General features: G+C 37.6%; 1 protein-coding gene and 1 non-coding gene across 14 annotated transcripts in view; both read left to right on the top strand.

The window, feature by feature from the left end:
• Positions 1 to 27,891, top strand: part of NUMB (NUMB endocytic adaptor protein) — a 189,265-nt gene that overhangs the window by 72,121 nt on the left and 89,253 nt on the right. For 9 of the 13 annotated variants that reach the window (XM_068543116.1, XM_068543213.1, XM_068543184.1 and 6 more), the window contains exons 3-4: positions 6,837 to 6,921; positions 24,727 to 24,792. The exons of 2 other annotated variants lie outside the window; for them this stretch is intronic. The gene's annotated coding sequence lies outside the window, so the exon portion shown is untranslated. The remainder of the gene's footprint in view (positions 1 to 6,836; positions 6,922 to 24,726; positions 24,793 to 27,891) is intronic. 2 more of the 13 variants (XM_068543125.1, XM_068543166.1) reach the window with 2 other exon arrangements.
• Positions 13,287 to 13,359, top strand: TRNAR-UCU (transfer RNA arginine (anticodon UCU)). Its single transcript has one exon. It is a non-coding gene; the product is annotated as a tRNA-Arg (tRNA).

Here is a 27,891-nt window from a genome sequence, read left to right on the forward strand (position 1 = left end):
TGCAGCACGCTGGATCTTTGTTGCAGCATGCAGGATCTTTAGTTGGGGCATGTGGGCTCTTAGTTGCAGCATGCAGTCTTCTTAGTTGCGGCATGCAAGCTCTTAGTTGCGACATGCATGTGGGATCTAGTTCCCCAACCAGGGATTGAACCCAGGCCCCCTGCATTGGGAGCATGGAGTTTTACCCACTGGACCACCAGGGAAGTCCCTCTTTGTATATTTTGGATAACAGTCCCTTGTCAGGTGTGTCTTTTGGAAATATTTTTTCCCATTCTGTGGATTGTATTCTCTTCTCTTGACAGTGTCTTATACAGAGCAGAAGTTTTTAATTTTAATGAAGTCTAGCTCATCAGTTATTTCTTTCACAGATCATGTCTTTGGTTTATTTTAAGAGTGATTATCATACCCAAGAGTATCTAGATTTTTTTTTTTCTGTGTTATCTTCTACAAGTTTTATAGTTTAGCAGTTTACATCTCGGTTTCCGATGCATTTTGAATTAATTTTTGTGAAGGGTGTAAAGTGTGTGTCTAAATTATTTTTTTGCATGTAGCTGTCCAGTTGTTCCAATATCATTTATTAAGAAGACTATCTTTTCTCCATTATAGTGCCTTTGCTCTTTTGTCGAAGATCAGTTAACAATGTTTATGTGGGTCCATTTGGGGCTTTAAATTTTAGAATGAGTTTGTTGATGTCTGCAAAACAACTTGCTAGGATTTTGATTGGAACTGTATTGAATCTATAGATCAAGTAGGGAAGAATTGATACCTCAACAATATTGAGTCTTCCTATCCATGAACATGGATTATCTCTCCATTTATTTAGTTTATCTTTGACTTTGCTCATCAGAATTTTGTAGTTTTCAAGATCTTGTATGTATTTTGTTAGATTTGCCATAAATTATACCTAAGTATTTAATTTTTTAGGTGCTAATGTAAATGTATTATTTTTAATTTCAAATTTCACTTGTTCATTGCTGATATAAGAAAGTGATTGACTTTTGTATATTAACCTTGTATCCTGCAACCTTGCTATAGTTAATTGCTTATTAGTTCCAGGAGTTTTTTGGCTGGACTCTTTTGGATTTTCTATATAGATGATCATATCATCTGCGAACAAAGACAGTTTTATTTTGTCCTTCCTATTCTGTATACCTTTTATCTCCTTCTCTTGTCTTATTCCGTTAACTAGCATTTCCTAGTTAATGATGTTAACTAAGAGTTATATGATGTTACAAAGGAGTGGTAAGAGGAGACATCTTTGCCTTGTTCCTTTTTTTTTTTTTTTAATATTTATTTATTTGGCTGCCCTGGGTCTTCAGTTGCAGCATGCGGGCACATGGGATCTTCAGTTGCAGCATGCTGAATCTTTAGTTGTGGCATGCGGATTTTTAGTTGTGGCATGTGGAATCTTTTAGTGGTGGCATGCAGGATCTTTTAGTTGTGGCATGCAGGATCTAGTTGCCTGACCAGGGATAGAACCCGGGCCCCCTGAATTGAGAGCACGGAGTCTTAACTGCTGGACCACCAGGGAAGTCCCTTTGCCTTGTTCTTGATCTTTTCAGGAAGCCTTCTAGTTTCTCATGATTAAGTAAAATGTCAGCTGTAGGTTTTTGTAGATGTTCTTTATTAAGTTGAGGAAATTCCTCTCTACTCCTAGCTTGCTGAGAATTTTTATCATGAATGAGTGTTGCATTTTGTCAAATGCCTTTTCTTTATCTCTTGATATGATCATGTGACTTTTCTTTTCAACCTGTTAATGTGATGGATTGCATTAAATGATTTTCAAATGTTGAATCAGCCGTGCATACCTGAGAATAATCCCACTTGTTTGTGGTGTATAATTCTTATTATACATTGTTGGATTTGATTTGCTACTATTCCTGGTCACATTTTTATTAATAGTTTCATTGGACCCTTTCATGGCATGGTGATCAAGTATTCAGTTGAAGCTTTGAAAAATAGTATATATATGGGATGACAGCATTGAAGTCAGATTTTTTTTCCCTCCATAGGCTGAATTGGTTAAATCTAGCAAGATAGAATTTAGAACACATTATGTAAAGATTTTTTGAGAATCAGCTTAATATGTGCAGTTAATGGCACAAACTAACTGCCTGCCTGTTTTTTAATTCCAGCTCTATCACTTAGAAGCTTTGTAACCTTGAGCAGGTTGTTTAACCTCTTCATTTCTCAATTTCTTCATCTATAAAAGGGATGTACTAATGGTACTTATCACGTAGAGTTGTTTTGAAGTATAAAAGAAGTAATATACATAAGCCATTTAAAACAATACCTGGGACATGGTAAGGGCTGATTAACTGGTACCTGTGGTTATTATAAAGTTCTGCACTTAGGTTCAAACAAACTCAGTTGTTTAGGATTTGAGTGGTATGATCTAGCACAACTGAGAAAGATTAGCTAGCTTAGTCTTTTGTTGATTGTAAACGTAGGGGAGTGATAGTGTGATTTGGTTAGGATTAAAGGTCAAAAAGAGTGGTTAACAGCCCTGATATTGCCTCTATCAATTTCCCACTAAAATCATTTGAAGAAAAAAAGAAATTTAATATTTTGAGTTTGAGATTGATGGAAAGCCCTTTGCCAGAATCTAGGAAAGATATGTAATTACTTACAAAGTAGAGGATCTGGATTGAGAAAAACCAACCTAAATATTTCTAGATTTTGGCTAAGATTCAGTGAAAGAAGGAAGGAAAATGTTTTATGACTTTTTTCTCATGGTCTGTCCCTGGGCCTGTAGACATAAGGTTAGCACCAACTGAAAAATTGGATTGCTCTTCTTCTCTCCTAATGACTTTCAAACTTAAAAAAATTATTCATATAAAAGGAAGCTTTCTTTTTTCAGTGAGACCTAAACTGGACATGCTATATAATATTGCAAACTATCTTGTTGAATTTTTTCTATAACTTTCATCTTTTAACTAACTATACAGTTTACTTAGGTTTATAGTTTATCTCTCCCACAACTAGAATTGTAAGTCCCATGAAGGCTTTTTTTCACTGAAGCACCTACAACAGTGCCTGGGACAACATAGACACTCAGTGAATGCTGAATGAATTGATGAACAAAATCTCAGACTGAAGCTCAATATATTATATCAGTAAAAGCAATAGCAACTTGAATTCAAGTCAGGGCAGGGACCTGGAGTTCTACCCACTGGGTCCTGCCCTCTTCTACCCTGTGGCATCTAAGTAGCATAGTTTGAAAACTATTTTACAAGTAATATCTGTTGCTGGAGTAGGGTTTTCCCATTTCATTTTATCCTTCTTTCTATATCTAGAAACAGTAATTCCCAGAAAACAGCTGGGCCTCAGTGGGATGGTGGTAGATACATGTGATTGGCTACGGAAAGGCTCATTTCTTGTGGGAAATATACTTACTAAACTGTGAAGTTGTATTACAATCACTGGTTGAGAGAGAACCCCTGGTAGCATTGCATGTGATATCAGTGTAGAATATCAGAGAACACTGTCATGCTAATGTTTTAGATACTAAACGAAACAAAACAAAAAATCAGCAAAGAAAATCAATAAAGTTGGGATAAAACCCTAAAATATAAACAGAAACAAATAAACCTAACTGTGTTTCAAATTAATAACATAATTTAAATAACATAATATAAACAAATTAATAGCATAAACACACAAATTAATAAACCTGTGTTTCAAATTAATAACATAAACACACTGAAGGGAGAAAGTAAGCCAAATAACTTTTGAGCATCCTATACTTTGAAATTCAAGATAAAAAGAGCTGTAAACAAATAACAAACCCTAATTTGTAGGCTGTTTTTTGTAATGGTGTAAATTGGTAATTTTGAAACTATTTTCTATCTATTTTAGGACTCAACAAATGAATGAGTGTATTGAGGAAAATGGGAGCCAGGTTTTTCATTGTTGGAGAAGGGAGTTTTAGATATAAGGAAGAAAAGACTCCAATGAACCCTGTGACGCTGGATTTGAATTGGAGGTTATGAACTCATGGTTTTTAACATTTATTTATATAAAGACAGAGAAACATACATGTATGCACGTATACACTTACGTATCTTTCTCTTAGAGACATATGTGTATATTTGTATGTATACATGTATATGTGTATGCATATGCGTAGATGTGTGTATTTGTGTATATTCCAGCTTTGTTTGCTAAGAGGCCTAGAAGCAGTTACAGTGAACACACCTAACTCCCATATGCTGGTTTCAAAACCATTCTCCACTTAAAGGAAACCACAGCTCCTTGGAGAAATGGCTGATCCCAGGAGGAACTGGATCAGGGAAAGTACAAGAGGAGGCTGGAGCATATTATTGTTTCAGAAAGTAAGGAGATAGTCAAAGAATGGTGGGGACAGTCAAAAGGAACAAGAACCAGTTTGGAGAAGCATCCACTGGCCAAATGAATAATGATAGTTATAGATTATAACCCACTGAAAAAATAAGAACCATACAGATATAAGTAAGTGAATGAATAAATTACTAAGTTGGGGAGAAGTGAAAGTTATTCATTAAAATGGCTAATAGGTGTAGAACTGTTGGAATTAGAAAATGACCATTTTGGAACAATTAAAATAGTACTTTCGCACAAGAATCTTCTGCAGGTACCAAAACTATGGGGTAAAAGTTTGATGAGAAATATATTTACGTAGCCTCAAGACAGTTCCTAACAAAATATTTACTTATTACAAAGAGAAAAACAATAACTTCACAGGGGGAAACTTGGCAGATACTCCTTAGCCAAGTGATCAAAGTTAGCATCACTGGTAATAGAACCCACTAGCCTCTTGCAGCTTTTGATACGATGCAGTGAGAAGCACCCACCATGACTTTGTGACATTCCTACAAAAAATGCATAGCCTGAATTTAAACATGAGAGACCATCAGACAAACCTCAATTGAGGATCATTCTACAAAATAAATGGTCTGTGTTCTTTAAAAATATCAGACTTAAAAGACATAGACTAAGGAACTGTTCCAGATGGTAGGATTCTAAAGAGACATTACCACTAAATGCAGTACATGATCCTGAATTGAATTCTGGACTGGGGAGATCAGAGGACATTTTTAAATGGACATTTAAAGGACATTTAATGGCTTTATAGGACATTTTTAAGGCAGTTAATGACATTTGAATATGGGCTGTAATTATATAGTAGAAATTTTAACATTGACACAATACTGATTTGGTTAGCTATACTGTAGTTATCTAAGTGAAAGTCTGTGTTCCTAGGAAACTACATGAAAATATTGAGGGCCGAAATGCAATAGTGTCTGCAGCTCACTCTCACGTGGTTCAGAAAAAAATGTGTGAGGAGGAAAGAGACTGACAAAGCAAATGGGGTAAAATGTAAATAATTAGTGATATTTGCAAATTTTCTCTAAGTTACATAAAAAATTTAGGTAAAAAATTTACCTAAAAATTCCTACATTAAAATATTTGAGTTGTGATTGAACCGACTTGACCTTATCCGTGATTTGTAGAGCTCATGAAAAGGACAAAAAAATTATTCTCATCATTTAGAGAAAGTAGAGTAGTGAAGGAAATGCTGATCAGGTAGAAAAACTCCAAATTGTTAAGATACAGAGTCAAAGGACCTGATTTTTTTTGTTTGGATTTCCGTCCTGGCGTATAACCTCGAGCACCTCATGTCCTATGTTCATTTCCTTAAACTGTTATAAAATAGGTAGTTTACGGATTTCCTGAACATTTCCTATATAGCGAATAAGTTTTCTTTAAAAAGGTGCTTTGTAAAAATTAGATGGCCTTTGTTCTAGACAGATAATTTTACAAATTTATTAAGAAAATTTGAAGGCCATTTTTGCAATTATTTGTTAAAAGGGGATATTTTGGGGGATGGAAGTTCTTTCCTTATTAAATCTTTGAGCTACAATGAACACACAGTCATTTTAATAATTATTTTTATGTAATATGTCATTTTAATAATTAATATAATTCATATTTTAGACTAGTAACCTTCATAAAAACTCACCTTGATGATAGTATTGATGAGCTGTTTAAAAAAATTATCCTATAGGATTTTTGTATAATATAATTCCTATTTTTCCTTTATTAAAATGGTCATTGTATTGTATTGGTAAAATCACCCCCGTCAAAGAAACACCTAACCTTATCACAGATGGACGTATTATTGGTAAATGCAGGTATTGATAGAAATCTCATTATTCATTGTAAAATTATTTTATTGAGATTCTAAAGACAGCAGTAGTGACAGTTTCACTTGTTTTGACTAGTGTAAAATGCCTGGTGTAAAGGGACACAATCACTCTTTGGTGGTAACGATAGTTGTACCCTACTTTGATGACATGTCTATTTCTTTCTGTTTTTCTCTTAAAAAAATTTCTTCCTACCAGTGCCAGGAATCACTCCTTCTTGACACCACTCTTCCTGTTTTGGGCCCCTTGAATACTACTAGTCTCAGAAAGTGTATGCGTGGAATGGGATTCGTGGGAGTCATCAACAAACAATGTCTTATCTATTTGTCTCTTTCTCTATGTATATATGGTATTTTATATTTCAAAGATTCAGTAATTTACCTCTAGGCATTTGACTTTTATCCAGGGGAATTATTTATTATGAATTAGAGGGTATTCTGTTTGTATGTGAGTCTTATAGTTGCTGTGGAGACTTAGAGTGGTCATCTTCGTTATTTACAATAAAGCCCTGATTTCTGGGGGAAATTGTGAACCTCCTTTTTTTATTTTGTGTATCTGTTGTTTTGTTTGGATTTACATATCAATCTAATGTAGCAATAATTATGTTACCAACAACACTTTTGTGAGATGTTTATTATTCTCATTTTACAGATGAGGAAACTGAGGCTTGGTGAAGTTACGAAACTTGTCCAAAGTCACACAGCTTGTAAAGGGCACAGTCAAGATTCAGAGCCAGGTCTGTCCAACTTCAAAACTCTTAATCATGGCCATGAAACTTTGAAATAGCTGTGAAGTATCAACCTATGATAAGTTGTATTGATATTAATATTGCTTAACTGTCGTTTAACTCTTATTGATAATTTTTTTAATGGTGAGTTTTTTCATCCATAGTAATTTTGTGTATCTTTTAAATATTGTGAAAAGAAATATAATAAAGTGATTGAGGGTCTGGGCTCTGGAGACAGCTACCTGGGTATGAATCACTAAGCGTCTCCACTTACTTGTGTGACGTTGGGAAAGTTACTTAACTTTTCTGTACCTCAGTTTTCCTATCTGTAAAATGGTGATAGTAATATTATCCACCTGATAAGGGTTATTGTGAAGATTAAATGATTTACTGTATACAAAGCACTTACAACAGTGCCTGCCACACACTAAGCATTCAATAATTGTTAACTATTAGTATTATCATCTCCTAGGAACCAGTAAAACAGATGATCATTATTTTTAATACTCTATTAGGAAATTTGGATAAAGTAAAGCTTAAGCAGCTCATGAAATCTATGTAAACCAAAATTAAAATTGAATAAGTTAGACCTAAAGAAAATCATTCATTTGATCAAGTTCAGATCTATTATAAAAGCAAACTGGGCAACTGCTTATCGGTCTCACATGTACAAAGGGTATTGTATGTGTAAGCACCACACGTAGTAGGTCCACTAGAGGTACTCTTTGAGCTCAATATGATCATTGTATGATGAATGTGTTTTGTCTGTTTTCCTCTTGTAAGAGGAATTTGTATTCAAAATAAATGTTTACATTTTTAGGTGACTTTTAAGGAGATGGTGTTTTGGCAATGTTCACAGATAATTATCAAGAATGAAAACTTTACGTGTTATGTAAAATGTTGGCAACATTTCATCACTTGCAGGAGTGGTTATTAGAACTTACATTGTGGTGATTGTGCACACTGAATGACCTTTGAATCAGTGGGACCACAGCACATTCAACTAGAACTCAGCCATGTACCGATCATATGCTCCTCACTCATACTTGTTCCTTGCATCTGTCAGAATTCTGAAGTGTGATATCAACTCTTGCTACAATTAGTTAAAAAGTATATATAATTAGTGCCTAATAAGTTTATACCAATTGCAAAAATATCCATCAAAGTGAGTAATTTGAGTCAAGTTACATAAAAATTCAAAAGCTGTTATTAAAAATGGGACTTGCTTGTATATGAGCCCAAGATTCCAGAAGCTTTAATCTACACATGCATTTACTTTATTCCCTTTATTTTATGATATTGAGCCTTCCCTTCCTTGAACATAGTATATTTTTCTAGCTATTTAGATATTTAAAAATATCTTTCAGTAAAGTTTCTTTTTCTCCATAAAGGTCTCTCAAATCTTCTCTTAAATTTAATTATTAGATACTTTATTTGTTGTTACTATTGTAAATAGTATGTTTTTCCTCTTTTTTTCCATTTTCTGTTTGCTGATATAAGCTTTTTTTGGTATAGAGATCTTTGTTTAGTATCTAGTTACTAAAGTATGATGATTGTAATTGTGTCTTCCTTTCCAATGCTTACACTGTTTCTTTTTCTTGCCTTACTATGCTACTTAGGACTTTGACTACAGTATTCAATACAAGTGTTAACAGTGGGCATTCGTTTTTTGTTTCTGTTTTTTTTTTTGAATTTTTTTTAAAGATTGATTTTTTATTATTTATTTATTTTTGGCTGTGTCAGGTCTTAGTTGCAGCATACAGGCTCTTTGTTGTGGTGTGCGGGCTTCTCTCTAGTTGTGGCGTGCAAGTTTTCTCTTCTCTAGTTGTGGTGCACAGGCTCCAGGGCACGTGGCCTCTGCAGTTGTGGTGCACGGGTTCCAGAGCGCATGGGCTCTGTAGTTGGCAGCACGCGGGCTCTAGTTGCGGCGTGTGGGCTTAGTTGCCACGCGGCATGTGGGATCTTAGTTCTCTGACCAGGGATCAAACCAGTGTCCCCTGCATTGTAAGGCAGATTCTTTGCCACTGGACCACCAGGGCAGTCCCAACAGTGGGCATTCTTATATTGCACTTAGTTTTTAAAAGGAAGTGCTCCTTATATTTTACCATTAAGAAAAATCTTTGCTATTGATTTTTGATAGATACTCTGTAGGTTAAAGGCATTTCTGTTGCTATTTGGCTAAGATTTTGTATGTGTGTGAAGAATGAGTATTGAATTTTATCCGATGCTTTTCCTACATTTGTGAGATGGTCATGTGGTTGTCCTCATTCTGTTAATATGATGAATGACATTTATCAAGTTTCTAATGTTGAATCACCCTTGCATTGCTGGGATGAACCCAACTTAATCATGATGGTCTTTTTAAAAAATATGTAGTTGAGGGACTTCCCTGGTGGTCCAAAGGTTGAGACTTCACACTTCCACTGCAGGGGGCGCAGGTTCGGTCCCTGGTCAGGGAACTAAGATCCCACATGCCATATAGAGTGGCCAAAAAAAAAAAGTATAGTTGAATTTTTAATATTTCATTTAGAATTGTTGTATGTATGTTCACAGATGAAATTGGTCCATAATTTTTATTTCTTACAGTATTGTCCTTATTTGATTTGGTATCTAGATTATGCCAACCTTAAAGAATGAGGTGGGAACTAACCCCCCCATCCCCACTTCCCAGAAGGATTTGTATAAGACTCGAATGATAGGGCTTCCCTGGTGGCATAGTGGTTAAGAATCCGCCTGCCAACGCAGGGGACACAGGTTTGAGCCCTGGTCCGGGAAGATCCCATATGCTGTGGAGCAACTAAGCCCGTGTACCAGAACTACTGAGCCTGTGCCCTAGAGCCCACAAGCCACAACTACTGAAGCCTGCGCGCCTAGAGCCCATGCTCCACAACGAGAAGCCACTGCAATGAGAAGCCCGCGCACCGCAACAAAGAGTAGTCCCCGCTCCCCACAACTAGAGAAAAGCCCGCCCACAACAATGAAGACCCAACACAGCCAAAAATAAAATAAATAAAAGAAAAAAAGAAAAGACTGGAATGATCTATTTTTTGAAAGTTTGGTTGAATTTCTGTTTGACTCTCTGGGCTTAGTGTTTTGTGGGGAGAGGTGTGAGCTTAGTGTTTTGCGGGGAGAGGTGTGAGCTTAGTATTTTGGGGGGGAGATATGTATTTGGTTTTCTAAATGGTTTTATCTAGGATTTCTGTTTCTAGTTAAGCCAGGTTTTAGAAGGTTTTTCTCTTTTTTTTAGGAATCCATCCATTTTGTCTGCGTTTTTAAAGTATTTGGCATAAAGTTGTTTAAAGCATTCTTTTTGTTATCTTTTAAATTTCTGTTGTATAAGTATTTATCTGTCTTTTTTATTCCTCATATTTTTTTGCGCCTTCCTTTTTTTCCTTCATCAGTCTTGCTAGAGATTTTATGTATTTTCTTAGCCTCATCAGAAAAACAGTGCTTGACTTTGATTTTCTCTATTGTATGTTTCCAATTTCATTAATTTCTGACCTTTCTCCTTTCTTCATTTTTAATGGAAATGCAGAATCTAACATAAGAACAGTGGGGTGTCTCCCAGTTTCCAAGGACAGACTTTCATTAGGGATTAAGAACAGCTGGAACCAGGGCTTACAATGGTACTAGGACCTTACTTCTTTCTCTTTCCTTTGAGTCTGTTTCTTTCTTTCTTGCTATCAACTGGCTTTTCTACTCTTCAGTCTACATGGCAGAAAATAGTGAAAATGAGTCTCTGAAATTTGATGTCAGTTCCAGCTTGGTGTGCTCTTGATTCCTCTAAAGATTTCAGATTTTTCCATCTGCATACTGTCTTTCAGAAAATTTTTTCTTTAGAATTCTCTTTAATGAGATTTTCTATAGTAAACTCAGTTATTTTGTCTAAAAGTCTTTATCACCCTCATTCTTGATAGATGTTTCTTTAGGTATAAAATCATGGGGTGGTAGTTATTTTCGCAGTCATTGGAAGAGATAATTCCACTGTCTTCTGGTGTCCATTGTTGCTATTGATAAATCAGCTGCCAAATAGTTCTTCATTTAAGCAAATCTTTTTTACCTCTGACTGCTTTTGAGTTCTGTGGTTTTTGGTTTTCTGAAGTTTCATATGTTGTGCCTAGGTTCGATTTCTTTTATTTATCCTATGTGAGATTTTGACTGTGAACTGCTTATTTTCCTTGGAAAAAATATTTGTGGGTGTTCTTTGAGGCCTGAGAAGGAAATTGCATTGCTTCAAGAGGATTTACCTCTGTTTTTTTTTTTTTTCCAGATGCCTCAGGTACTACAGTTTGGTGACTAGATTCATCCTTTGAGATTCTGGACCACCCAAAGGAAGTGAATTTGGGTTGCAATTATGTGTGTGGGCTTGCTTGTCTTCACAGTCTCTTAGGAATCCTTGTTCTCTTTTGCCACAGGAAGACAAGTTTCCTTGTAGTCCTTTGGGGATCCCATGTGGCAATGGGTGGACTAGGCTTACTTCTGGTTCACTTGTTTCCTGAGGACGAAACTTTTGGCAGGGGGTGTGTGTGTGTGTGTCCCAGCTTTATGAAGAAAGGGTCTTCTGTTGGATTTTCCATGTTGGGTGGGTCTTGAACTTTGACTTCTGTTCTTTGCCAGGAGATCATCAAATCTGAAGCTCAACATTGTGAATTAGGCAGATGTCTATAGGACAAAGACAGTTTTATTAAGCCACTTATCTCTTTCTTATAGATTTTGGTCTGGTTATTCCCTTTACCATCTTTTGAGCTCCTCAGTGCTTTTAATATTTTTTGAAATAAAATTTTATCCATCACTTTTAGTTGTTTTCAGTGAGAGAATTGGGTGAATAATCTAGCCTAATATGTTACTGGAGGTGGTCTTTTATTCTAATTTCCTTGGGTTTTCTTTATTCTTTTTCTGATTCCTTCAGATAGATGTTTAGCTCACCAGTTATTGGCCTTATTTCCTAATATAAGCATTTAGAGCTATACATTTATAAGTGGCTCATGAGGTTTGAAATGGAGTATTTTCATTATTATTAACTACACATTTTTAAGATTTTTAATTTGCTGTTGTGATTTTCAGTTATGCTTGCCTCCTTAATCCATGACCTAGGACCCACAAGTCAATTGGAATTTTGAAGTATGTAGATTTTAAAAGATTTATCCTGGGACTTCCCTGGCGGTCCAGTGGTTAAGACTTCACCTTCCAATGCAGGGGAAGTGGGTTCGATCCCTGGTCGGGGAGCTGGGATCCCACATGCCTCGTGGCCAAAAAACCAAAACATAAAACAGAAGCAATGTTGTAACAAATTCAGTAAAGGCTTTTAAAAAATGGTCCACATCAAAAAAATCTTAAAAAAAAAAAATTTATCTTTTTGTTATAGTTAACTCACCTTTAAAAAGAAACAGGATTTTCAATTTGTATTACAAAGCAGGACTCAACTATGCTGTATACAAGAGACACACAGGTGATATAGAAAAATAAAAGGGATAGGTGAAGATATACAAGGCAAATGGAAACACTAAGAAAGGAAGAGTTGCTCTGTGACCATTCCTTTCAGTGGCTTTTTGTCCCCTTCCTGATGGCAAACTTTAGTAAATAACTAATATTCCATATCGTTGAGATGTTTTGAGGAAGTCTCAAAAAGATGGATTTTGTGTTAATCATAGAATAGTCATTTTCTTTTTCTTTATTCTCCTCCTCCCCGTTCTTTTCCTGCTCTTCTCCCTTCTCCTCTTCCTTTTTCTTTACACTTGAACATATTTGAACTGGGATGTATCTCTCATATTGAGACGCATCTTACTATTGATGATGATATTTCATAATTAATGAACAATTATTAATTAACAGTTAATTTTGGCAGCATTTTTTTCTCTTTTGGAACATAAAATAATGATATATCTTGCAACTGACGGTATCTTAGCTTTGAGGAAATATACATTTTTACATACATACCATGACTCTTTATCCTACCCCATCCTCTACTTGAAATGCCCCATTTTTTTGTCTCTCCCATCCTATGCTTATATCATTCAAGATCTTAATGGAGGAAATAATCCTTATTTTCTCATCCTGACTCCTCTTCTTTCAGCACTTAGCACAATACTTTGTTAGACACAGGGTTGTATTTAATTAACAATTAAGGGAAGTGTGTAGGTGTAATGAATCATAGCACAGACTGTGACACATTTATATTAGTGACCAGTTTTTTAGCTTCTTGGTGAGAGGAGATTAATACCTACATTAGTTAAGATTGTTTTGAATATAAAGAACAGAGTCCAGTGTTTCCTACATTAAGCAAGTTAGAGAATTTATTAGATGGATGTTTAGTCATCTGATGATGTTCAAGAAAGAGTTTAACCAATGAAACAAAAAAAGTAAGTAAAGGGAATTCCCTGGTCGTCCAGTGGTTAGGACTCTGCACTTCTACTGCAGGGGGCACAGGTTCGGTCCCTGGTCAGGGAACTAAGATCCCGCATGCCGTGTGGCATGGCCCAGAAAAACAAAACAAACAAACAAACAAAAAAACCCCAGTAATTAAAAAATATAAAGCACTGTGAAGGAAATGAAAAGAGTAGTGACAGTAAAGAATTACAGGGGAGGAAGGAGCTTCATGATGGCAGAAGAGTAAGACATGGAGATCACTTTCCTCCCCACAAATACATCAGAAATACATCTACATGTGGAACAACTCCTACAGAACACCTACTGAACGCTGGCAGAAGACCTCAGAGCTCCCAAAAGGCAAGAAACTCCCCATGTACCTGGGTAGGGAAAAAGAAAAAAGAAAAAACAGAGACAAAAAAATAAGGACGGGACCTGCACCAGTGGGAGGGAGCTGTGAAGGAGGAAAGGTTTCCACACATTAGGAAGCCCCTTCGCGGGCGGAGACTGCGGGTGGCAGAAGGGGGAAGCTTCAGAGCCACAGAGGAGAGTGCAGCAACAGGGGTGCAGAGGACAAAGTGGAGAGATTCCTGCGCAGAGGATCTGTGCCCACCAGCACTCACCAGCCCGAGAGGCTTGTCTGCTCACCTGCCGGGGCAGGAGGGGGCTGGGAGCTGAGGCTCGGGCTTCGGAGGTCAGACCCCAGGGAGAGGACTGGGGTTGGCTACGTGAACACAGCCTGAAGGGGCTAGTGCGCCACAGCTAGCTGGGAGGGAGTCCGGGAAAAAGTCTGGAGCTGCCGAAGAGGCAAGAGACTTTTTCTTGCCTCTTTGTTTCCTGGTGTGCGAGGAGAGGGAATTAAGAGCGCCGCTTAAAGGAGCTCCAGAGATGGGCATGAGCCGCGGCTATCAGCGCAGACCCCAGAGACGGGCATGAGATGCTAAGGCTGCTGCTGCAGCCACCAAGAAACCTGTGTGCAAGCACAAGTCACTATCCACACCTCCCCTCCCGGGAGCCTGTGCAGCCCGCCACTGCCAGGGTCCCGTGATACAGGGACAACGTCCCCAGGAGAACACACGGCGCACCTCAGGCTGGTGCAACGTCACGCTGGGCTCTGCCACCGCAGGCTCACCCCGCACTCCGTACCCCTCCCTCCCCCTGGCCTGAGTGAGCCAGAGCCCCCTAATCAGCTGCTTCTTTAACCTCGTCCTGTCTAAGTGAAGAACAGACGCCCTCAGGCGACCTACACGCAGAGGCGGGTCCAAATCCAAAGCTGAACCCCAGGAGCTGTGCGAACAAAGAAGAGAAAGGGAAATTTCTCGCAGCAGCCTCAGGAGCAGTGGATTAAATCTCCACAACTTGATGTACCCTGCATCTGTGGAATACATGAATAGACAATGAATCATCCCAAATTGAGGAGGTGGACTTTGGGAGCAATGATATATATATATTTTTCCCTTTTTCTCTTTTTGTGAGTGTGTATGTGTATACTTCTGTGTGTGATTTTGTCTGTATAGCTTTGCTTTTACCATTTGTCCTAGGGTTCTGTCTGTCTGTTTTTTTTTTTTAGTATAGTTTTTAGCACTTGTTATCATTGGTGGATTTGTTTTTTGGTTTGGTTGCTCTCTTCTTTCTTTCTTTTTTTATTACTTAAAAATTTTTTTTAATAATTATTTTTTATTTTAATAACTATTTTATTTTATTTTATTTTATTTTATCTTCTTCTTTCTTTCCTTTTTTCCTCCCTTTTATTCTGAACCGTGTGGATGACAGGCTCTTGGTGCTCCAGCCAGGCGTCAGGGCTGTGCCTCTGAGGTGGGAGAGCCAAGTTCAGGACACTGGTCCACCAGAGACCTCCCAGCTCCACGTAATATCAAACGGCGAAAATCTCCCAGAGATCTCCATCTCAACGCCAAGACCCAGCTCCACTCAACGACCAGCAAGCTACAGTGCTGGACACCCTATGTCAAACAACTAGCAAGACAGGAGCACAACCCCATCCATTAGCAGAGAGGCTGCCTAAAATCATAATAAGGCCACAGACACCCCAAAGCACACCACCAGACGTGGACCTGCCCACCAGAAAGACAAGATCCAGCCTCATCCACCAGAACACAGGCACTAGTCCCCTCCACCAGGAAGCCTACACAACTCACTGAACCAACCTTAGCCACTGGGGTCAGACGCCAAAAACAATGGGAACTACGAACCTGCAGCCTGCAAAAAGGAGACCCCAAACACAGTAAGTTAAGCAAAATGAGAAGACAGAAAAACACACAGCAGATGAAGGAGCAAGGCAAAATCCCACCAGACCTAACAAATGAAGAGGAAATAGGCAGTCTACCTGAAAAAGAATTCAGAATAATAATAGTAAAGTTGATCCAAACTCTTGGAAATAGAATGGAGAAAATACAAGAAACGTTTAACAAGGACCTAGAAGAACTAAAGAGCAAACAAACAATCATGAACAACACAATAAATGAAATTAAAAATTCTCTAGAAGGGATCGATAGGAGAGTAACTGAGGCAGAAGAACGGATAAGTGACCTGGAAGATAAAATAGTGGAAATAACTACTGCAGAGCAGAATAAAGAAAAAAGAATGAAAAGAATTGAGGACAGTCTCAGAGACCTCTGGGACAACATTAAACGCACCAACATTCGAATTATAGGGGTCCCAGAAGAAGAAGAGAGAAAGGGACTGAGAAAATATTTGAAGAGATTATAGTCAAAAACTTCCCTAATATGGGAAAGGAAATAGTTAAGTCCAGGAAACACAAAGAGTCCCATACAGGATAAATCCAAGGAGAAACACGCCAAGACCCATATTAATCAAACTATCAAAAATTAAATACAATGAAAAAATATTAAAAGCAGCAAGGGAAAACCAACAAGTAACACACAAGGGAATCCCCATAAGGTTAACAGCTGATCTTTCAGCAGAAACTCTGCAAGCCAGAAGGGAGTGGCAGGACATATTTAAAGTGATGAAGGAGAAAAACCTACAACCAAGATTACTCTACCCAGCAAGGATCTCATTCAGATTCGATGGAGAAATTAAAACCTTTACAGACAAGCAAAAGCTGAGAGAGTTCAGCACCACCAAACCAGCTTTACAACAAATGCTAAAGGAACTTCTCTAGGCAAGAAACACAAGAGGAGGAAAACACCTACAATAACAAACCCAAAATATTTAAGAAAATGGGAATAGGAACATACATCTCGATAATTACGTTAAATGTAAATGGATTAAATGGTCCAACCAAAAGACGTACACTGGCTGAATGGATACAAAAGCAAGACCTGTATTTATGCTGTCTACAAGAGACCCACCTCAGACCTAGGGACACATACAGACTGAAAGTGAGGGGATGGAAAAAGATATTCCATGCAAATGGAAATCAAAAGAAAGCTGGAGTAGCAATTCTCATATCAGACAAAATAGACTTTAAAAGAAAGACTATTACAAGAGACAAAGAAGGACACTACATAATGATCAAGGGATCAATCCAAGAAGAAGATATAACAATTGTAAATATTTATTCACCTAAGATAGGAGCACCTCAATACATAAGGCGAATATTAACAGCCATAAAAGGGGAAATTGACAGTAACACAATCATAGTAGAGGACTTTAACACCCCACTTTCACCAATGGACAGATCATCCAAAATGAAAATAAATAAGGAAACACAAGCTTTAAATGATACATTAAACAAGATGGACTTAATTGATATTTATAGGACATTCCATCCAAAAACAACAGAATACACTTTCTTCTCAAGTGCTCATGGAACATTCTCCAGGATAGATCATATCTTGGGTCACAAATCAAGCCTTGGTAAATTTAAGAAAATTGAAATCGTATCAAGTATCTTTTCCGACCACAACGCTATGAGACTAGATATCAATTACAGGAAAAGATCTGTAAAAAATACAAACACATGGAGGCTAAACAGTACACTACTTAATAACCAAGAGATCACTGAAGAAATCAAAGAGGAAATCAAAAAAATACCTAGAAACAAATGACAATGAAAACACGACGACCCAAAACCTATGGGATGCAGCAAAAGCTGTTCTAAGAGGGAAGTTTATAGCAATACAATCCTACCTTAAGAAACAAGAAACATCTCAAATGAACAACCTAATCTTATACCTAAAGCAATTAGAGAAAGAAGAACAAAAAAACCCCAAAGTTAGCAGAAGGAAAGAAATCATAAAGATCAGATCAGAAATAAATGAAAGAGAAATGAAGGAAACGATAGCAAAGATCAATAAAACTAAAAGCTGGTTCTTTGAGAAGATAAACAAAATTGATAAACCATTAGCCAGACTCATCATGAAAAACAGGGAAAGGACTCAAATCAATAAAATTAGAAATGAAGAAGAAGTTACAACGGACACTGCAGAAATACAAAGGATCATGAGAGATTACTGCAAGCAACTTTATGCCAATAAAATGGACAACCTGGAAGAAATGGACAAATTCTTAGAAATACACAACCTTCCGAGACTGAGCTAGGAAGAAATAGAAAATATGAACAGACCAATCACAAGCACTGAATTTGAAACTGTGATTATAAATCTTCCAACAAACAAAAGCGCAGGAGAATGGCTTCACAGGTGAATTCTATAAAACATTTAGAGAAGAGCTAACACCTATCCTTCTCAAACTCTTCCAAAATATAGCAGAGGGAGGAATACTCTCAAAGTCATTCTACGAGGCCACCATCACCCTGATACCAAAACCAGACAAAGATGTCACAAAGAGAGAAAACTACAGGCCAATATCACTGAGGAACATAGATGCAAAATTCCTCAACAAAATACTAGCAAACAGAATCCAACAGCACATTAAAAGGATCATACACCATGAGCAAGTGGGGTTTATCCCAGGAATGCAAGGATTCTTCAGTATATGCAAATCAATCAATGTGATACACCATATTAACAAATTGAAGGAGAAAAACCATATGATCATCTCAATAGATGCAGAGAAAGATTTTGACAAAATTCAACACCCATTTACGATAAACACCCTCCAGAAAGTAGGCATAGAGGGAACTTACCTCAACATAATAAAGGCCATATATGACAAACCCACAGCCAACATCGTCCTCAATGGTGAAAAACTGAAAGCATTTCCACTAAGATCAGGAACGAGACAAGGTTGCCCACTCTCACCACTATTATTCAACATAGTTTTGGAAGTTTTAGCCACAGCAATCAGAGAAGAAAAAGAAATAAAAGGAATCCAAATGGGAAAAGAAGAAGTAAAGCTGTCACTGTTTGCAGATGACATGATACTATACATAGAGAATCCTAAAGATGCTACCAGAAAACTACTAGAGCTAATCAATGAATTTGGTAAAGTTGCAGGATACAAAACTAATGTACAGAAACCTCTTGCATTCCTATACACTGATGATGAAAAATCTGAAAGTGAAATTAAGAAAACACTCCCATTTACCATTGCAACAAAAAGAATAAAATACCTAGGAATAAACCTACCTAAGGAGACAAAAGACCTGTATGCAGAAAATTATAAGACACTGATGAAAGAAATTAAAGATGATACCAATAGATAGAGAGATATACCATGTTTTTGGATTGGAAGAATGAACATTGTGAAAATGACTATACTGCCCAAAGCAATCTACAGATTCAGTGCAATCCCTATCAGATTACCAATGGCATTTTCCACAGAACTAGAACAAAAAATTTCACAATTTGTATGGAAACACAAAACACCCCGAATAACCAAAGCAATCTTGAGAAAGAAAAACGGAGCTGGAGGAATGAGGCTCCCTGACTTCAGACTATACTACAAAGCTACAGTAATCAAGGCAGTATGGTACTGGCACAAAAACAGAAATCTAGATCAATGGAACAGGATACAAAGCCCAGAGATAAACCCACACACATATGGTCACCTTATCTTTGATAAAGGAGGCAAGAATATACAGTGGAGAAAAGACAGCCTCTTCAATAAGTGGTGCTGGGCAAACTGGACAGCTACATGTAAAAGAATGAAATTAGAACGCTCCCTAACACCATACACAAAAATAAACTCAAAATGGATTAAAGACCTAAATGTAAGGCCAGACACTATCAAACTCTCAGAGGAAAACATAGGCAGAACACTCTGTGACATAAATCACAGCAAGATCCTTGGAAATAAAAACAAAAATAAACAAATGAGACCTAAGAAACTTAAAAGCTTTTGCACAGCAAAGGAAACCATAAAGAAGACGAGAAGACAACCCTCAGAATGGGAGAAAATATTTGCAAATGAAGCAACTGACAAAGGATTAATCTCCAAAATTTACGAGCAGCTCATGCAGCTCAATATCAAAAAAACAAACAACCCAATCCAAAAATGGACAGAAGACCTAAATAGACATTTCTCCAAAGAAGATATACAGATTGCCAACAAACACATGAAAGAATGCTCAACATCATTCATCATTAGAGAAATGCAAATCAAAACTACAATGTGATATCATCTCACACCGGTCAGAATGGCCATCATCAAAAAATCTACAAACAGTAAATGCTGGAGAGGCTGTGGAGAAAAGGGAACCCTCTTGCACTGTTGGTGGGAATGTAAATTGATACAGCCACTATGGAGAACAGTATGGAGGTTCCTTAAAAAACTAAAAATAGAACTACCATACGACCCAGCAATCCCACTACTGGGCATATACCCTGCGAAACCCATAATTCAGGAAGAGTCATGTACCACAATGTTCACTGCAGCTCTATTTACAATAGCCAGGACATGGAAGCAACCTCAGTGTCCATCAACAGATGAATGGTTAAAGATGTGGCACATATATACAATGGAATATTACTCAGCCATAAAAAGAAACGAAATGGAGTTATTTGTAGTGAGGTGGATGGACCTAGAGTCTGTCATACAGAGTGAAGTAAGTCAGAAAGAGAAAAACAAATACCGTATGCTAACACACATACATGGAATCTAAAAAAAACAAAAAAATGGTCATGAAGAACCTAGGGGCAAGATGGGAATAAAGACACAGACCTACTAGAGAATGGGCTTGAGGATATGGGGAGGGGGAAGGGTAAGCTGGGACAAAGTGGGATAGTGGCATGGACATATATACACTACCAAATGTAAAATCGATAGCTAGTGGCAAGCAGCCGCATAACACAGCGAGATCAGCTCGGTGCTTTGTGACCACCTAGAGGGGTGGGATAGGGAGGGTTGGAGGGAGGGAGACGCAAGAGGGAAGAGATATGTGGACATATGTATATGTATAACTGATTCACTTTGTTATAAAGCAGAAACTAACACACCATTGTAAAGCAATTATACTCCAATAAAGATGTTTAAAAAAAAAAGAATTATAGTGGATTGTATTTAGAAAGAGAGGAAAAGAAGGCCTCATCAATGAGGTGACATTTAGGTTGAGACTTGAAGTATGAGTGGAAGACAGAAGTTTTTTTGTGTTCGTTGTTGTTTTTTTAGTATTTATTTATTTATTTGTCTGTGCCGGGTCTTAGTTGGTGGCATGTGAGATCTAGTTCCCTCACCCCAGGGATTGAACCCGGGCCCCCTGCGTTGGGAGCACAGAGTCTTAACCCCTGGACCACCAGGGAGGTCCCAAAGACAGAAGTTCTTGAAGGTTCTGAGAGAAAAGCATTTTAGACAGAGGGAAATAGTAGGCCCAAAGTGGGAAACAGCTTGCAGTTAACTGAAAGAATACTAGTTAGTTGAGGAGAGTGCCACCTCGAGGTAGGAGAGCAGGCAGGGGCTATACCTTAACACGCTAACATCTGCTGCGCATTTGTGAAGTGCTGGCCACTGTTCCAAGCACTTTTTGAGCAGTGTGAATTATTATGCTGTACTGACTCTGAATGCTGAGAGTTTGGATTTAATTTGAAGATGCATTGGGAAGCCATGGAACTATTACTCAGTGCCATGATCCATTTTTAAAGATTACGCTGGCTACTTTGTACATAGTTGATCAGAAGGGGACCGCAGAGGAAATAGAAATGAATACTAGTTGATGGTGGTTCAGGTAGGAGATGAAGTAATCTTGGACCATGGTTCTGATGGTAGAGGTGAAGAGCAGTGGACAGATTTAAGATATATTTACAAGTCTTTTGTTGATGGCTTGGATGAAGGGAGAGGGCTGTGAGGAAAAGGAAGGAGTCAGATTGGAGAGAGTTAAAGAATTGAAGAGATGGTATGTGTAGATAATTTGTGAAGTTATTTGTCAGTAAAGGAGAGCAGAGCTGTTTTCAACCTTCTTGTGTCTATCATTTTTCCAGTGGCATTTCTGTCTTTTAAAAAAATTCTTGGAACCAAATATATTTTTATTCTAGTCTGCCTCTCCAGATTGCAGCACCTTTTTCTTATCCCACACTTGACAGATGCTTAGAGGAGGAAAGTCAGTTGAAAAGTAGGCTAGCATTCTCTGCAGTTCTGCCCTTTTTCATCAAGATGTTCCTTGCTAAATCAGTCCTTGCTATATCAGAGCAAAACAATTTTGTTCTATAAGTAAAGGTTTAATTCTTGAAGGAACAGCATCTTAGGAAGTCAGTCTCTGTATATGTGTGTTGTGGGATTAGGGGTGATGGTCATATGTATTTTTATCTGTTAAGTCTCAACATGCCTTAAAAGATAAAGGTAAGGATAGCTGAACCGCAAATTCAGTTCACCAATTGTTTTCTCCGTTGAAAGGCAAGTGATCAACTAAAAGATAAAATTGGTTGTGTAACTGAAAGAAAACTCTCAGAAGAGATAGCTTTCTTTTTTAAATGTTTCTTAAATATATATAGGTTCAGCTTTTGAAACCAACTTTGACTGCAATTTTATTTTTATTTTTTAATTATCTATCTATCTATCTATCTATTTTGGCTGCTCCGGGTCTTAGTGGCAGCATGCGGAATCTTCGCTGCGGCATGCGAACTCTTAGTTGTGGCGTGCGTGCGGGATCTAGTTCCCTGACCAGAGATTGAACCCGGGCCCTCGGCATTGGGAGTGCGGAGTCTTATCCATTGGACCACCAGGGAAGTCCCTGACTGCAGTTTTAAGTAGACAGGGTCTTTCCTCATTTTATGAAGCTCTAGTTTTCCAGTATTTTTAAAGAGTGAGTAAAGAAGCCATGTATCAAAACAAAAGGGAGAATTTTGTGGACAATATGAAAATTAGTAAAGCAGAAATCTGAAATTAAAGTCAGATAATAGATAAGGATCATGGAATACTGTTTAAATCAGTGGTTCTTAAATTTTTGGTAGTTACAGAATCCTTTGAGACACCAAAGAAAGTTGAAGAATCTGGCCCCAGAAAGTGCACAGATACATGTGCATTCAGATTTGTACATAATCTTAGGGCATTGCTTAATCTGAAGAGCCTATGCAGATGCCCTGGTCAAGAACACGTGGTGTGAATGGTAATCAGGGCTGAGGAGTAGAATGTGGCTAGAGAGCTTCAACATTCATACTGTGACAGTAATCTCTTCTCAAATACCAATCTTTAGGGCAGCCCAGGCTCAATTTGTTGTTGTTGTTTTGTTGTTGTTTTTAAACCTTTGGTCTCACAGCTGATAAAATAATTTTTAGTTTTAGCTATTGAAAATTAAAGTAATCTGTTCTTAAATTTTTTTTCTTTGAAAATGCCATAGATGGCAGGGTTTTCTGAAATAAGGCAATACAGTATTCAGGATACCCTAACATATGAAACCCATTAATAAAAAAAAGTCAAGGTGAAATGCAAATTTCAAATTTACTGACACCTAGGATTATACATGAACTGAATGAATGTTTCCTTTGAGAAGTAGATTCAAAAAACAAACGAACCAACCCTTTGTTCTCTCTACTTTTCCGTGAATCTGTTTGTAACATAACTTTCTCACAAAACTGAGCGTGAACTTTTAAAATGAATTTTATTAGTCCTATAGGTTAAGTACTGGACATATTTATTTCACAGTTGGTGATGGATCTGTACTTTGTTACTTTTCATTTGGCTCAGTGCCTAAGTGGAACACTGAGCTAGTGATACAACTTAATAAATTATAAATTCTTTCCTGTTAGGCAGACTATGCCAGTTAGACCAATATTTAATGAAATCCAGAACTCTTAGGATTCACTGATTGAGTAGGTGATTGACTAGATGACCTACCTCTAAGTCCTTTGGCCATGGTAAGAGTCTAGGATTCCTTACATTTTTTTCACTTACTTGATCAAATAAAAGGATTTCTTTCCTTCACTCTAAATCTTGAAAGCAAGTTTCACATCATAAGAAAAAGTAGAAATCAAAGAAAGAAAATTCAAAAATGAAATACTTTATGGTATAATATTATACTTTAAATGGTGATTTAATATATGGCATTTTTAGCTTACATTTTTAGTGACTGAACAGATTATTACTATTATTGGCAGATGGACAGTCAGTGCAATTTTTTTCTTGTAACTTACAGAATTCTGGAGTAGAAGTGTGATGAAGAATATAGTGGAATTGTATATATTCACATTCAACCATGTTTGTTCAGAGAACAGTAAAATAAAAGTGAGAGTTAAAAACAATATAATTAAATTTAAATTTAGATTCTCTGCTGTTCTCAATGAGTTTCTGCTGTACAGTGTTTTTGTGCCTCCCATGTTGTGAGCATGCTCTGCAGTTCTAGTGCTAGGTAGATATTTTTCTCGTAGCATAATTCCTAAACATTAGCAAGCTACTTCAACTGTGTTCAGTTGAAAACAGCGAACTGTTCCATATTACAAATAATCCTTGGCTGTGTTGCATTTATTGCAAGAGAGTGTACTGTGGTACTTTGTGGATGATTTAAAGTATTCCCAGTGTTGGGACTTCCCTGGTGGCGCAGTGGTTAAGAATCCGCCTGCCAACAGGGAACACAGGTTCGAGCCCTGGTCTGGGAAGATCCCACATGCCGCGGAGCAACTAAGCCTGTGCGCCACAACTACTGAGCCTGCGCTCTAGAGCCTGAGAGCTACAACTGCTGAGCCCGTGTGCCGCAACTACTGAAGCCCATGCGCCTAGAGCCCGTGCTCCACAACAAAGAGAAGCCACCGCAATGAGAAGTCTGCACACCGCAATGAAGAGTAGCCCCCGCTCTTGCAGCTAGAGAAAGCCCGTGCACAGCAACAAAGACCCAAGGCAGCCAAAAAAAAAAAAAAAAGTATTCCCAATGTTATTTTGAATTTAGGTGATTTTTTGCTTTTAGTGCTATCTTTGGAACTTAACCCTGTGAGATTAGAGTGTCCTGAAAACATAAATTTAGCTAATCTAAGGAAATTTGTGAGTTTATTATTTTTTTTTCAGCTATTCAGAGTGGTACCCATGGTTTTATATTTTAGTTCATATATTTTTACATTTGAAACCAACTAATACTGTTGTAACAATTAGAGTAATTTTACCATTTTCCCTAACTTTGATTTTTCTTTTTCTTTCTTAAAGGGAAACTATCTTAAGTGTCAGGGTCAAGTTTCCTGTACGTGTCTTGTCTATATCTGTGTATATCAGGTATGTGCTATTTAGCGTTTATGTTTTTTTTTTCTCATAGTGAATTTTCTAAAGCATTGTCTTGTCCAATCTTCCTTATAATTTATAGACAAGAGGGGCCTAAAGTTAGAGGTGTAATTGTGTCAATAGAACAAAGAAAAGCAAACAAGCATAATTTAGAAGGAAGAAAAACTCTAGAGAGAAAAGTCCCCATTTTCCTAAGAGTTGTAGCTCTCTGTTGGCCCTGCAGAAGCCTCTGGTTCATTTTATTTTATTTTCTCTTTTTAAAAATTTTCTTTTAATTATCTTTTTCTTTTTTTTCTGGCTCATTTTATTTTATTTTATTTGGCCACGCTGCGTGGCTTGCGGGATCTTAGTTGCCTGATCAGGGATGGAACCTGAGCCCTCAGCTGTGAAAGCATGGAGTCCTAACCACTGGACCGCCAGGGAATTTCCATCTGGTTCGTTTTCGATTGGGCTGGACAGACTGAATTTCAGTAACTTTATTCTTTTTAGTTAAAGTGAGACTTAAATTTTATAACTAAATGTGACTTGTTTTTCTTTCTTTCTTTATTTATTTTATTATTTATTTATTTATTTATTTGGCTGCATTGGGTCTTGTTGCTGCGCACGGGCTTTCTCTAGTCATGGTGAGCGGGGGCTACTCTTCGTTGCAGTGCGTTGGCTTCTCATTGTAGTGGCTTCTCTTGTTGTGGAGCATGGGCTCTAGGCACGCAGGCTTCAGTAGTTGTGGCGCATGGGCTCAGTAGTTGTGGCTCGCAGGCTGTAGAGCACAGGCTCAGTAGCTGTGATGCACAGGCTTAGTTGCTCTCCGGCATGTGGGATCTTCCCGGACCAGGGCTTGAACCTGTGTCCCCTCCATTGGCAGGCGGATTCTTAACCACTGCACCACCAGGGAAGTCCCGTGACTTGTTTTTCTTACCCCTTGTTAGATATCTCATAATTATAGGTGTGTATGTATTTATATTTCTACGCTCCCCGTCTCTATCCTCAGAAGGATTTTAGGTGACTTGCTTTCCACCTAATTAAAATTATATAATAGTTGATGTATACAAAAGAATATATGTACCATATGTAGGTTATACAGCATAATGAAATGAAAACTTGTGTATCTTCTACTCAGCTTAAGCACTACTAAAACTTTTGAAGTCCCCATGTGAACGTTTCCCGATATGTCCCCCTTTCTTTTCCCTCAGAAGTAACAGTGCCCTTAATTATGTTTATCATTCTCTTGTTTTTCTTTCTATTTCTATACACATATCCCTAAATGTTATCATGTTTAGTTTTGCATAATTTTGAGAGGTAATGTGAGGGGACTAAGAGCACAAATTCTGGCGCCAGGCAAATCTGCCACTTAACTAACCATGTGATTTGGGCAAATTACTTAACTTTTCAGTGCTTGTTTCCTCATTCATGAACTAGAGATTAAAAATAGAATCTACCTGATAGGGCTATTGTGAGAATAAAATGAGTCATTATATGCAAAGTGCACAGTGTACAGTGCCTGGTACGCAGGCAGTATTCTCTTAGTTGTTAGTATTTGTATAAAGGAATCATAAACAGTTTGCTTCCCTCCTCCCTCAACATTATGATTGTGAGATTCATCCATGTTGATCGTTATAGCTGTAGATGATTTATTTTTACTTCTTTCTCTCTTAATTAAATTTTTTATTTTTAGAAATGTTTAAATTGAGGTCTTATTTTTATTTCTGCATGGTATTCTAATAGTGTGAATAGTCTGTATTTCTTGTGTTGATGGATAATTAGATTCTAGTGTTTATTTTACTGTTACAAATAATAAACAATGCTATGCGGACATTATCTTGCACACCTTCTTGTGCACATGTTTAAGAGTTTCTCTAGGATACACACCTAGAGAAGAAACTGCTGAGTTGTAAGGGTATGTGAGTCTTCAACTTTCCTAGACAGTGCCATCAAAATGGTTGCACTAGTTTATGCTCCTGTAAGAGTATGAGAGTGCCCATTGCTCCATATTTTATTGTCTGATTCTTTAATATTTGCAAAACTGACAGATGTATAATGGTATATAGTGTCTTTTTAAAAATTATTTGTTTATTTTATTAATTTTTGGCTGCGTTGGGTCTTTGTTGCTGCGCGCGGGCTTTCTCTAATTGTGTCGATGGGCTTCTCTTTGTGGTGGCTTCTCTTGTTGTGGAGCTTGGGCTCTAGGCATGCAGGCTTCAGTAGTTGTGGCACTTGGGCTCAGTAGTTGTGGCTCGCGGGCTTAGCTGTTCTGTGGCATGTGGGATCTTCCCAGACCAGGGCTTGAACCCGTGTCCCCTGCATTGGCAGGCGGATTCTTAACCACTGCGCCACCAGGGAAGCCCAGGGACAGTATTTCTTAACAATCTGTAAATTTGCACATGAAACTCCTGTTAAAGTACCATTCACAGTAGATGCCTAATATTTATTATTTCTTCTTGTTCTTTTTTTGGTCTTTCCTGGGTAGAGCAAATTACCACGTGTGCTTGTAATCCTTCATACACTCATATACTTAGGTAGTGTTCAAGAAATCTATTTATCTTGTCAAGCATGAGGTTAATTACCATGAAAAGTATGATAATTTAGCTGATCTTTTGATTAATATAAGATTTCCTATTTGAAACAGTCGAGCAAATACTTTTAGAAAACTGCCTTTAATTCCAGCACTGGAATTTAATACACCTTTCTCCCATTTAAATACTCTGAATCTGATTTCAACAGATATTATATCAGCAAATAGTGCATTTTCTAGAGCAGGTATGAAAACAAGATTCAGGAGCACTTCTAGTACTAACCGTCTGGATTCAGTTCACTGTCATCTCCTGGATTATTATAGTAGCCTCCTTATTGTCTCCCTGCTTCATTCTTGTTCTCTTCAATCTATTCTTAACCCAGCGGCCAAATGTAAAATATAGGTGCTTCCTTTTAGAACCCTCCAGTGGCTCCCCATTTCTCTCAGAGGAAAAACCAGTGTTTGGCCCACAGGGTCCTATATTACTTTGTCCTGTGTAACCCATCTGGTCTCATCTCTCCTATTCTCTTGTCTTCATTTTGCACTGGACACACAGACCTTCTTTTGTTTGTCAGACATTCTAG

Source organism: Eschrichtius robustus, chromosome 1, assembly GCF_028021215.1.
Source record: "Eschrichtius robustus isolate mEscRob2 chromosome 1, mEscRob2.pri, whole genome shotgun sequence".
NCBI classification, from domain to species: Eukaryota; Metazoa; Chordata; class Mammalia; order Artiodactyla; family Eschrichtiidae; genus Eschrichtius; species Eschrichtius robustus.